At 44.6% G+C, this 11781-nt stretch overlaps 1 non-coding gene across 1 annotated transcript; it reads left to right on the forward strand.

Moving 5' to 3' along the window:
* The first annotated feature begins 6176 nt into the window (after positions 1 to 6176).
* On the forward strand, positions 6177 to 6283 carry LOC145118115 (small nucleolar RNA R71). Its single transcript, XR_013713095.1, has one exon. It is a non-coding gene; the product is annotated as a small nucleolar RNA R71 (small nucleolar RNA).
* The last annotated feature ends 5498 nt before the right edge of the window (positions 6284 to 11781 follow it).

Here is an 11781-nt window from a genome sequence, read left to right on the forward strand (position 1 = left end):
TGGTTGCTTTGTGCTTTTGGGAGTTCTAGTTATCTTTAACTAGCTAGTAAACGAATACGTTAAGTTACATATTTCGAGGACTAAATTATTTCAGAAGGTTAGGTCTAGACCTATTACGTAGCTCTTGTTTGAGTCCAACCGTTGTAGGGTAGGACCTCTCATTCGAAGAATTATATGGTCTTAGTGATATGTAATGGTATTCGCAAGCTAGTTAGGTAAAGGTAGCCGAGATACCTTATGCAGCTGATGGCGGAGGGTAGGTCGGAAAGTTACCCTAGGGTAAGCCTAGGATGAGATTAGTGCAGAGAGCAGTAGTAGTAGAAGGGACTTGGTGAAGTCAAGGCAATCCTTGAGGAAAGTACGGATAGATGTGGCAGGTAGTATGGGACCGTACAACTGAAAGTAGACAATCCGTACTTGAGTCAGCGAGAGCTGAGATAGAACCATGGAACTTGTAGTTTGTGAGACCTCTTGAGGTTATGTATTACCCTGACGAATATGTGTTTTGTTTCAGAATGGTGATGATTACGCGACACGGAGGAGGAGGTTCAGGGTCAGGATCAGGTTCGGGATTAGGTGCCGAGCCAATTGATGAGGGACTACGTGAGTTCATTGCTTCTGAGATCACTAGAGGCATCCTTGAGTCGACCCTGATGATATTCGGGTTGATCAAGGAAGGGATTATCGAGCTGATGGAGGATCGCCTCAGGGCATTTCGGAGTGACATGGCTGCCACTCAGACAGGGACACGTACACTCTCCTTCAAGGATTTTAGGGGATGTGGTGCGCCAGAATTCCATGGGGTGAAGGGCCCCAATGTTGCCAGGAGGTGGATTGCAGACATCGAGTCTGCACAGCTGACGAGCTTCTTCCCTAAGGGGTCGAAGGTCCGGTATGCTGCAGGGTGCTTGAGAGACCGAGCGCAAGATTTGTGGGAGGCGGTCAGTGATTCGTTAGGAGCCCCAACCATTGAGGCTATGACTTGGTCAGACTTTGTGACCAGGTTTAGGGCGGAGTTCGTGCCAGTTGTGGAGATTCAACAGCTGGCCATAGAGTTTTTTGATATGAGATAGACGACAGAGTCAGTGGTGGAGATTACCGCCAAGTTCAGGTAGAGGGCCTTAATGGTGCCTCAGTACGCGGGGGATGAGGAGATGAGGAAGACCCGCTACTATGATATGCTGAGAGCTGACATCCGGAAACATGCCAGCTACTCGGCGTGTCCGACCTTGGAGGACATGATAACCAGGGCGAGAGAGAGGGAGATTGATACCGAGCACATCCGGAAGAGGAAGGCGGAGACTGGACAGGTTGCTGAGGTTTCGGGGAAGAAACCTAAGGGATCCGACACTAGGTCGAAGGGCCAGCAGGTCCGGAGCCACTGTGGGAAATGCGGCAAGACTCATGAGGGTATTTGTAGACTGGGATCATCGGGCTCCTATAAGTGCGGCAAGCTTGGGCACTTTGGTAGGGATTGTACTGCTCCTACCCCCACCTTTCAGACATCAGACCTGATTTGCTTTCATTGCAAACAGAGGGGCCATAAAAAGGCCAACTGCCCGAGATTGATAGTAGCAGTGCCAGTGGCGGCGCCAGCTCTATCGACCCTGCGGATTACGGATGGCCGACAGGACAAGACAGATGCTCCGGTGGTGAGGAGTCGAGCCTTCCAGCTGACCGCCGAGGAGGCGCGTGCCGCACCTGATGTGGTGACGGGTATGTTTTCTTCTCCCTAACTCTTATTTCATGTCGATTATGATATTTATGTGTTGTGTTTATGTGTTATGTTTAGGATCGTTCCATGTAAACGGTATCCCAGTACAGGTGTTATTCGATTCGGGGGCTACCCGATCATTTGTTTCTCTTGCGCTTAGCAAGAGGTTTTCTGAGTGCTCAGACATGTTAGACTATCCTTTAGAGGTTGAGATTGCTGACGACCGATCTGTCCAAGCATCAGAGGTTTTCAGAGACTGCGTGTTGAGGTTATACGACGAGCGTTACCTCGTAGACTTGGTTCCCATTCCGTTACGTGGGAACAAGGTTATCATAGGCATAGACTGGTTGAGCCCTAATGGGGCGGTGATCGACTGTGCACAACAGCTGGTGCGTATCAGGACTCTAAGTGGGGGAGAGCTGGTGATTCAAGGCGAGAGGCCACAGCGAGGACCAGCTTTGTGCTCAGCAGCGAGGGCTAGGCGCTACCTTCAGCAGGGTTGTGCAGGGTACGTCGCCTATGTTATGGATACCCAGGAAGCGTGTAAGGCGACTATGAGTGATGTGCCAGTGGTGTGAGAGTACCCGGACGTATTTCCAGAGGATCTGCCTGAGATACCTCCGGAGAGGCAGATGGAGTTTCGGATCGACCTAGTGCAGCTCCGATAGCCAATGCACCATATCGGTTGGCTCCTCCTGAGATGTAGGAGTTGTCTACACAACTGCAGGACCTGTTAGACAAGAGATTCATTAAACCCATCAGTTCACCCTAGGGAGCCCCGATCCTATTTGTGAAAAAGAAGGACGGGTCGCATCGGATGTGTATAGATTACCGGGAGCTGAACAAGGTGACGGTGAAGAAGCGTTACCCACTCCCAAGGATTGATGATCTCTTCGACCAGTTACAGGGGGCTATCTTGGTTTTCCAAGATAGATTTGCGTTCAGGCTACCATCAGATGAGGGTCAGAAACGAGGATGTACAGAAGACTTCTTTCCGGACTCGCTATGGCCACTATGAGTTCGTGGTGATGCCCTTCGGGCTCACCAACGCTCCTGCCGCGTTCATGGACCTCATGAACCACGTGTGCAGACCGATGCTGGGTCGGCCTGTGATAGTTTTCATTAATGATATCTTGGTTTATTCCAAGACGCAGGAGCAGCATGAGGAGCACTTGCGAGAGGTGCTGGATACCTTAAGGAAGGAGAGCTTGTATGCCAAGTTCTCCAAGTGTGAGTTCTGGTTGCGCGAGGTGCAGTTTCTGGGGCATATCGTTAACCAGAATGGTATTTTGGTTGACCCGGCCAAGGTGGAGGCCGTGATGAGATGGGAGGTTCCGAAGTGTCCATCTGAGATTCAGAGTTTCCTTGGATTGGCAGGCTATTACCCGAGATTCATTCAGGACTTCTCCAAGATAGCAGTACCCTTCACCCGGCTGACGAAGAGAGCCGTTCTCTTTCGCTGGGGGCCTGAGCAGTAGGCAGCGTTTGAGACATTGAGACAGAGACTATGCGAGGCGCCGATCCTAGCCCTGCCAGAGGGCGTGTAGGATTTTGTGGTATACTGCGATGTGTCCATTTTGGGTTTGGGCGCAGTATTGATGCAGAGAGGGCACGTCATCGCCTACGGCTCGAGGCAGCTGAAGCCTGACGAGGCGAACTACCCGACACATGATTTGGAGTTGGGGGCGGTTGTCTTCGCCCTCAAGATTTGGCGACATTACCTCTATAGGGTCCGTTGTACCATTTACACGGATCACAAGAGTATGAGGTACCTCATGGATCAACCGAATCTGAACATGAGACAACGTCGGTGGCTAGATGTGGTGAAGGATTACGACTGTGAGATCCTCTACCACCCGGGGAAGGCCAATGTTATGGCCGATGCTCTTAGCCGCAAGGCAGCCCCGATCAGAGACATTTTCTTACGGATGACAGTGGTGACTCCGCTTCTGGAGTAGATCCGAGAGGCCCAGTAGGAGGCTATGAAGGAAGAACATCGGAAGAGCGAGCGTATTATGGGTCAGGTTTCCTCTTTCGACTATGATAGTCGTGGGTTGTTGACACTACACCGTAGAGTGTGGGTACCATATCATGGAGGGGTGCGCCAGGTTTTGATGGAGGAGGCGCACAAATCCCGATTCTCGATTCATCCCGGGGCGACAGAGATGTAAAGAGATCTTCGTCCTGATTACTGGTGGCCCTTCATGAAGCGGGATGTAGCCTGGTACGTCAAGAGATGCCTGACATGTAGGAAGGTCAAGACCGAGCACCAGAGGCCTCATGACAAGACACATCCGTTGGATGTCCCTATGTGGAAATGGGAAGATATTACTATGGATTTCATCACAAAGCTTCACAGGACCGCACGAGGGGTGGATTCGATTTGGGTCATCGTGGATCGGTTGAGCAAGAGTGCTCATTTCATACCGATCCAGGAGAGCATTTCGGCTGAGAAGCTGGCCAATATCTACATCCGAGAGGTAGTAGCTCGCCACGGAGTTCCAGTCTACGTGATTTCTAATAGAGACGTGCAGTTCACTTCCAGATTCTAGAAGAAGTTTCACGACGAGTTGGTACTCGTCTTCACTTTAGCACCGCTTTTCACCCGCAGACGGATGGTCAGAGCAAGCGGACCATCCAGACCTTGGAGGATATGCTGCGGGCATGTGTTTTAGACTTCGGTGGTAGCTGGGATACCTACCTTCCCTTGGCAGAGTTTTCCTACAATAATAGCTACCACGCAAGCATCAACCGTCCTCCCTTCGAGATGTTGTACGGGAGGAAGTGAAGGACCCCGATTTGCTGGGGTGAGGTTGGGCAGAGAGTCATGGGGAGTACCGAAGTGGTACTCAAGACGACGGAGAGGATCCAGCAGGTCCGGAGATGGCTTCATACTGCTCAGAGTCGGCAGAAACGTTATGCCGACAAGCGCCGTTCGGACCTGGAATTTCAGGTCGAGGATATGGTTCTCCTGAAGGTGTCATCCGGTTCAGGAAGCGGGGCAAGTTAGGCCCCAGGTACATCGGGCCTTTCAGGGTTGCAGCCCGGGTGGGCAAGGTGGCGTATAGGCTGCATCTGCCAGCCGAGCTTAGCCAGATTCATAGCACCTTTCACATCTCCCAGCTGCGGAAGTGCCTGGTAGACGACTCTGCAGTGGTGCCTCTAGAGGATATTCAGGTGGATGACAGCCTGAACTACATTGAGCGACCAGTAGCTATCCTCGACAGGAAATCGAAGGATCTGAGGAACAAGAGGGTCGAGCTGGTGAAGGTGCAATGGCAGCACCGCAAGGGCTCATAATGGACTTAGGAGCCGGAGGACGAGATGAGGGAGCACTACCCTGAGATTTTTCCAGATGCAGTAGCAGACTTCGAGGACAAAGTCTAAAATAAGTGGGGGAGATTTGTAATGTCCGGTTCCCGGTATGTATTCTTTATTATAAGTTTTTGTATTTTACTCAGGGACTCGACGAGTTGGAGGCCCAACTCGTCGAGTAGATGCGAAGGATTGAAAGCGGGTGGAAGAGTCTACTCGTCGAGTCGGAAGCCCCGACTCGATGAGTAGACCTGTCTTGATGAAACCCTAAATTTGAGGGTTTACACCCTATTTAAACACATTAAGTGGCCTCCACTCTAGCCTCCATCACCCTCAGACCCCATTCTCGAAACCCTAATCAGTTGTGAGTGTTCTTGAGCTATTTTGGTGCCATTTTTGTGATTTGAAGCTTGGAGAAGGAAGGAAAGGCTTGGAGGTTCAAGAAGAAGGCAGTAGATCCAAATTTTTGGCTACATTTCCGGCTTGTTTGAGGTAAAAAGCATCAACCTTGACTTTCCAATTGTTAGGTCCTCTTTAGGGCTTGAATCTTGTCATTTTTTGGGGTATGTCTAATTTACATTCGGGTGTAGAGGGTATAGGAGAGTGATGACTTCAGATCTTGGACCTTGGAGGGTTCTTATGGCATAAAGGTGCCAACTTTATGGCCATGAGAGCCCGGTGCATCTTGTAGACTTCATTTTTGGGCATTTTGAGATTTAAGACCCATGCATGGATGTAAAGTTCGTGACTTTACATGCTATATCGACCCTAAGAGGTCAGATCTACGTTCTGGATGCATTAAGCCCGACTTAAATCGACTGGATAGACATGGACTTTGGGGGACTCGACGAGTCATTCATGGGACTCGGTGAGTCGGGTTATGGTTCCCCAACCTTTTCTGTTTCTGATCGATCTGGTTGAGTCTAGAAGAGGACTCAACAAGGTGGATGTGGATATGGACTTGAAGATCAAAGGACTCAACGAGTTCAAGGATGAACTCGGCGAGTTAAAGACAATGGTGTTGAAGAGTTGTCTTGTTTGTTGTGGAGTTTTGCTAAAGACATCTCAACCACTTGAGGCATCAACTAATCTTCTCTCCATTGGCAACAATCCCTCATAGAAGTGTTGAATGAGGATTTGTTCCGGAATTTGATGTTGTGGACAACTATAGCATAAGTCGTTGAACCTCTCCCAATAATTATGGAAAGTCTCATTTTGACCTTGGTGGATACCACAAATCTCATTTCTAAGACTTGAAACTCTTAAAGCGGGATATAACTTGTCAAGAAAAGCTCTTTCCATGTCAGTCCATGAGTAGATTGACCCTGGTGGAAGATAGAATAAGCAATCCTTTGCTCTATCGGCCAATGAAAAGGGGAATGCCCTTAACATGATTTGGTCATCGGTTGACCCTTGTGGCTTCATGCTAGTGCAAATAATGTGGAACATATTCAAGTGCTTTTGAGGGTCTTCGTTCTCTAATCCATTAACATTTGGAAGAGGATGAACTAAACTTGAGTTCAATCCCAAACCTCCTTCCAAAATGGGGTAATTGATACCAGTTGGGGTTTGGGTAACATCGGTTTCCATCATTTGCCTCAAGGTTCTTTCGGGAGCTTCCCTATCGCCCCCCATTGCAATTGGTTCAATGATGCGTGGATTTTGTTGCAAGGGTGGTGTTTCGGGAATTTCTCGGCGAGGGTCGAGGCTAGAATTGGGTTCGGTGTCACTAGAGGAAGCGGTTTCAATCTCCGGGTCCCCGTGAGGATTCGAAATTTGACCACGTTCTATTCTTTTTTCCTTCGCCAAACGCCTTGCTTTTTTTTCAATATCCGGGTTATAAATCAAAGCACCTGTACGTTGAGATCTGGGCATAGAGAAATAATTTGATTAAAAATAAACCAATCCCCAGCAACGACGCCATAATTTGGTGGTTGTCGAGGCCAACAAAATAAATACCCTAAATGTTACACACTAAAATAGTGTATAATGGTAAAGGGATCGTATCCACGGATATTGGTTCAATTTAAATCTTTATGTAAATCACTTGTTCAAGTACTTATAAAACAAGAGTAAAAGTAAAAATGGGGGGTTTTTTATCTTTTTGAATGCTTGAGAAAATTAAAACTAAGCTAGAATGTAAATATGACAATTAAACAAGTAAATGATTTGGTTAAGTTCAATGAAGTAAAGTTGGTTGATTTTGGGATACACCACATGGATGACATAGTTGACTTATCATTAGACTAAATGGAACAATACTTGTGAATTAATTTAACTTGGCTATAGCAATTCATAAGCACAAATTACCTCAACTCTTCATTGTTATTAAAATGGTTAGAGGAGCTCTTAACACATTCCCTTAATTATAGTCACAAAATCAATGAAGCATATAATCTTGTGAAAATCATTTAGCTTTAAGTTCTAAGAGTTACCAAGTCCAAAAGATAATCAAATACTTACATTGTCATTATGGAGGAAACATTTCCATGGTTTAAATAAAATGAAAACAAACATAGAAACCATTTGTTGCTTACTAATTTGAGGGTTCATTACTTAACCAATAAATTTGTCAACAAAGAATAAGCATTCATTCATCAAATCTCATGATCAAGGATAAATAAACACAAGAAGATGTTTGACTAGAAAACATTTCCATAAACTTCAAACACAAGATAGATTAAGTCTTCAAAACAACCAATCATCCATGGGCTAAATCCTAATCAACCAAATATAAGTCTAGCAAAGCATGGACAAAATAAAAGAAATACAAGATAGTTTAGAGGTACCAAACATGATTCAAGTTGCAAGATGAAAAGAAATTACACAAATCTTCCAAATCTTCAATTTCTTCCAATCTTTACTTGAGAGCAAATAGAGTGGTTCTTGAGAGTGTTCTCCTTGAGCTCTATTCAAAATCTACACTAAAAAGGGGCTAATTTCAGGATCCAAAAGCTGGCCAAAAGTAATCCACCAACCTTCCCAAAGTAGAGATTCATGCCAAAAACGCGGGTCCTTCACAACACGATCCACGCGGACCGTTTGTGGATCCACACGGACCGCGTGGGTCTCACTGAATAGGTCCTTGGCCCATTTAATTACCACATCAGTCCAAGCTTCTTATTAATGTTTTAACCCATTTGCACAATTTCTTGGGAGCCCAATTATGCTTTTCCAAAGCCTTCAAAGATGATCCAATGCTCCTTTAATCTTCCATAGCTCGAGTCCTCGTCGTCTCGTCATCACTCTCGTCCAAAAACTAAGTCCAACTCGCTTTCTTGTTTATAGTGACACCAAGCCCAATCGCACCATTTCAAGTCCACAAGCAAATCGCAAGCCTCTAATAGTCCCGCACTCCTTCCATTCCTCCAATGACAAATAGTCTTCGGTAAATCCTACAATTAAGCTCAAAAGACTGGAAAGCACCAGATAAAGGAGAAAAATAACAAAAAGAGAAAATATGCATGAAGATTAACTAAAATGAGATGGTTTTAACTAAAAATAAACTAAGAAAAGAAGTAATAAAAGGAAACCATCAGGCATAGTCATTTGTCATTGATCTGAGAGCATGGATTAGACATACCTGATCCGGGAGTATGGATTAGGTAAAGCTGTTAATTTTAGATCCGAGAGTATGGATCGTGTCATTGTGAGACTCGACGGGGTGGGGTAAAATTGCTTATATGAGGTGAAATTGTATATATTGTGAGTTCTAATATATATATATATATATATATATATATATATATGTGTGTGTGTGTGTATGTATATATATATATATATATATATATATATATATATATATATATATAATATAACATTGTGGGATTGAAATCCCTATGTACTCACCAGGTTTCCCAACCTGACTCACTCAGTTTATTTGTATCACATGTATCGATGCGAAGAGACATTACACTGAGAGATTAAAGGAGATGTAAATCATTAGTGTAAATGAATGTAAAGTCTCTTTATGCTTATGTTTTTGTATTGACGATGACAACCGAATGTTTTAATATAAATAAAATACATTTCTTCGAAATGCTTTGATAATACTATTATCATGTTTTTCTGGGAACAAATTCCGCAATACTACTTTTCAAAAAGGATACTCTGATTTCTAAATAAGCATAAATAAAATTTTTAAAATGACTGTGAATTTGGGGATGTCACAGTTGGTATCAGAGCATTAGTTTAAGCGAACTAGGAATTTGTAGGAAATTTATAGACTTAAACTTAGAATGCTAAGCGATGATTGTGAGATAAAGTGTATGCTATATTTAGGAAGTATGCCTGAATAGACACGAGCACTAGCTTATTTTAGGAAATATGCCTAAAATGCTTTTATGTGCTAAATGAATTATGTTATAGCTATAAAGATGCCTTATATGCTATTATTTGATCGAATCTATGGTCTGTTACCGACCGGATCTAGAAACTTTATGTGTTCATGTTTTTAAACGTTTAATTACGATATTAGAACTGACATGTAACTTTTCGGAGTGATAAGGAGATTTATACGTCTGTCGTAAATAAATCTTTCCCTATCTTAACTCTCGTCACTACACACCGAACATCTGATTTGGTCTATAGATCGACATGGTAAGAACTCGAAGCGGATTCAGAAACGCTAATGGAAATGCTAATGCTAATCAGCGGCCTATCATTGAGCCTGCACCAGGGGTAGCAGTTGTAGGAGTCCAAGATATGATTCGGACTATGATGGCCGAGCAAAGGGAGGAGATGAGGCAAATGTTGCTTAATCGGTGTAACATCCCGACCCCTAGGTATGAAATTTTAAGGATTTATGTACATCACACAAGACCTAATCGACGAGTTCGAGGCCCCAACTTGTCGCGTAGAAACTAATAAAGCCGCGTGGTCTTGGAACCTACTAGACGAGTTGGAGGACCCCAACTCGACGAGTTGAGGCTATGCATGAAAACCCTAATTAATAGGGTTTGCACCCTATTTAAAGGACCTTAAGTCCCCTCACCGGCCTCCCTTACCACCTTATTGTCCAACGAGAAACCCTAGTCGTGCTTTATTACCTTCTTGAGTGTGTGTGAGCTTTGGAGAGTAAATCTTGTGTTCTTTTGGAAGGGGACTCGAATATTGAAGAGCTTGGAGTGAAGAGGAGGCTATAGATCCGGCATCTACTTTGTTTTGGCAACCATCTTGAGGTATAAAGTTGATACCTTGACTTCTTATTGCTTAGATCTCCTCTTATGAAAGTATATGGTCATTTTTGGTGCAAAATGGAGTCATTCTCGAATTTGAGCTTGTCAAGGGGAGGTGGTTTCAGATCTGAAAACCTCTAGGCCTCAAAGAACATAAAGTTGCCCACTTTATCTAGTCTTGTCCCTTCTCCATGCCCTAAACCTCTTATTAAGCTTAGTTTTAGTGTTTTAATGCATTTGATGCTATGCATGCACGTAAAGTTTGCAACTTTATGTGGTATCTTAGCCCTAAAGGGCTAGATCTGTAGTTTGGGGCCTTGGATTCGATTGTAATGGGTTGAACACGTTAAGACAGGATAAGTCGATGAGTTACTTAGCCAACTCGACGAGTTGGTAAGGGTTTCCCTCTTTATGGATGATGAAGAGCTCGACGAGTTACTATGGTGACTCGGCGAGTTGTATCGAGCTTTTTTGGTTTTATGAATACTGAAGGAACTCGACGAGTTGCTAGATGCACTCGACGAGTTGAGGTGAACATGGACTATTGACCTTGGCCGTTGACTGTCACCAAGTTTGACCTTTAAGGGTATTTTGGTAATTTGGGTCTTGGTGGAATTGGTCCTATGGTGGTTGTAGGTGTTTGAGTTTGGCGCTGTGATTCGAGAGCTCGATCCTTTCAGTTTAGTTCGACATTGTGAGGTGAGTTCTTCTCACTATATCAACAGGGTCTAAGGCACCAAGGTCGGCCCTTTTTGGATTGTATCCTGATTATAGTATGATTCTATGTTTAGTGATCTGTTAGATTGGTAACCTGGTTATAGGATGATGCTATGTTTAGTGATCTGTTAGATCGGTATCCTGGTATATAGGATTATGCTATGATTAGTGATCTGTTAGATCTATATGACTATCTGTACATGCTAGCTAGCGTATGATGTTTATGTGTTTATTGTATGATTGGGGGTGGGTTGAGGCGATCCTGCTTTGTGCTCTAGGCCAACATACCCAGGGCGGCCCGGATAAACTGCAGACCCATCAGGGCGTACTAGTCAGGCCGAAGGCCCGGAGAACGGTCAAGACAGGCTGAAGGCCCAGGAGGGCGGACCAGACATTCTGAAGGTTCTGAGAGTGGTCCAGATAGACTGAAGGCCCGGTGAGGGTGGTCCAGTCATACTGAAGACTCTGAGAGTGGGCCAGATATACTGAAGGTCCGATAAGGGCGGTCCAATCATACTGTAGACTCTATATGCATGTTGTTTGTTATGATATTGTTCTGGTTTGTATGGCGTTGGTATTTTGTGGGAACTCACTAAGCTTCGGGCTTATAGTTGTTGATTTTGTTTTTGGTACTTCGGATGATCGTGGGAAGGAGAAGGCTTGATCGTACACCTCCTCACATTTTATGATTTTTATTTCTGGGATTCTCTAATATGAAAATATTTTGAAAACATTTGTAATAACTAATGGTTTTTAGATGTTTAATTTTTTTTTAAATTTGCTTGAATTTTATGGATGTTACAAGTTGGTATTAGAGCCTTGGTTTGAGTGAATTGGAGGAACACTCGTGTAAATCCA

The sequence above is a fragment of the Lactuca virosa genome, chromosome 5 (genome assembly GCF_052849685.1).
Source record: "Lactuca virosa cultivar CGN04683 chromosome 5, Lactuca_virosa_CGN04683_v6, whole genome shotgun sequence".
NCBI lineage: Eukaryota > Viridiplantae > Streptophyta > Magnoliopsida > Asterales > Asteraceae > Lactuca > Lactuca virosa.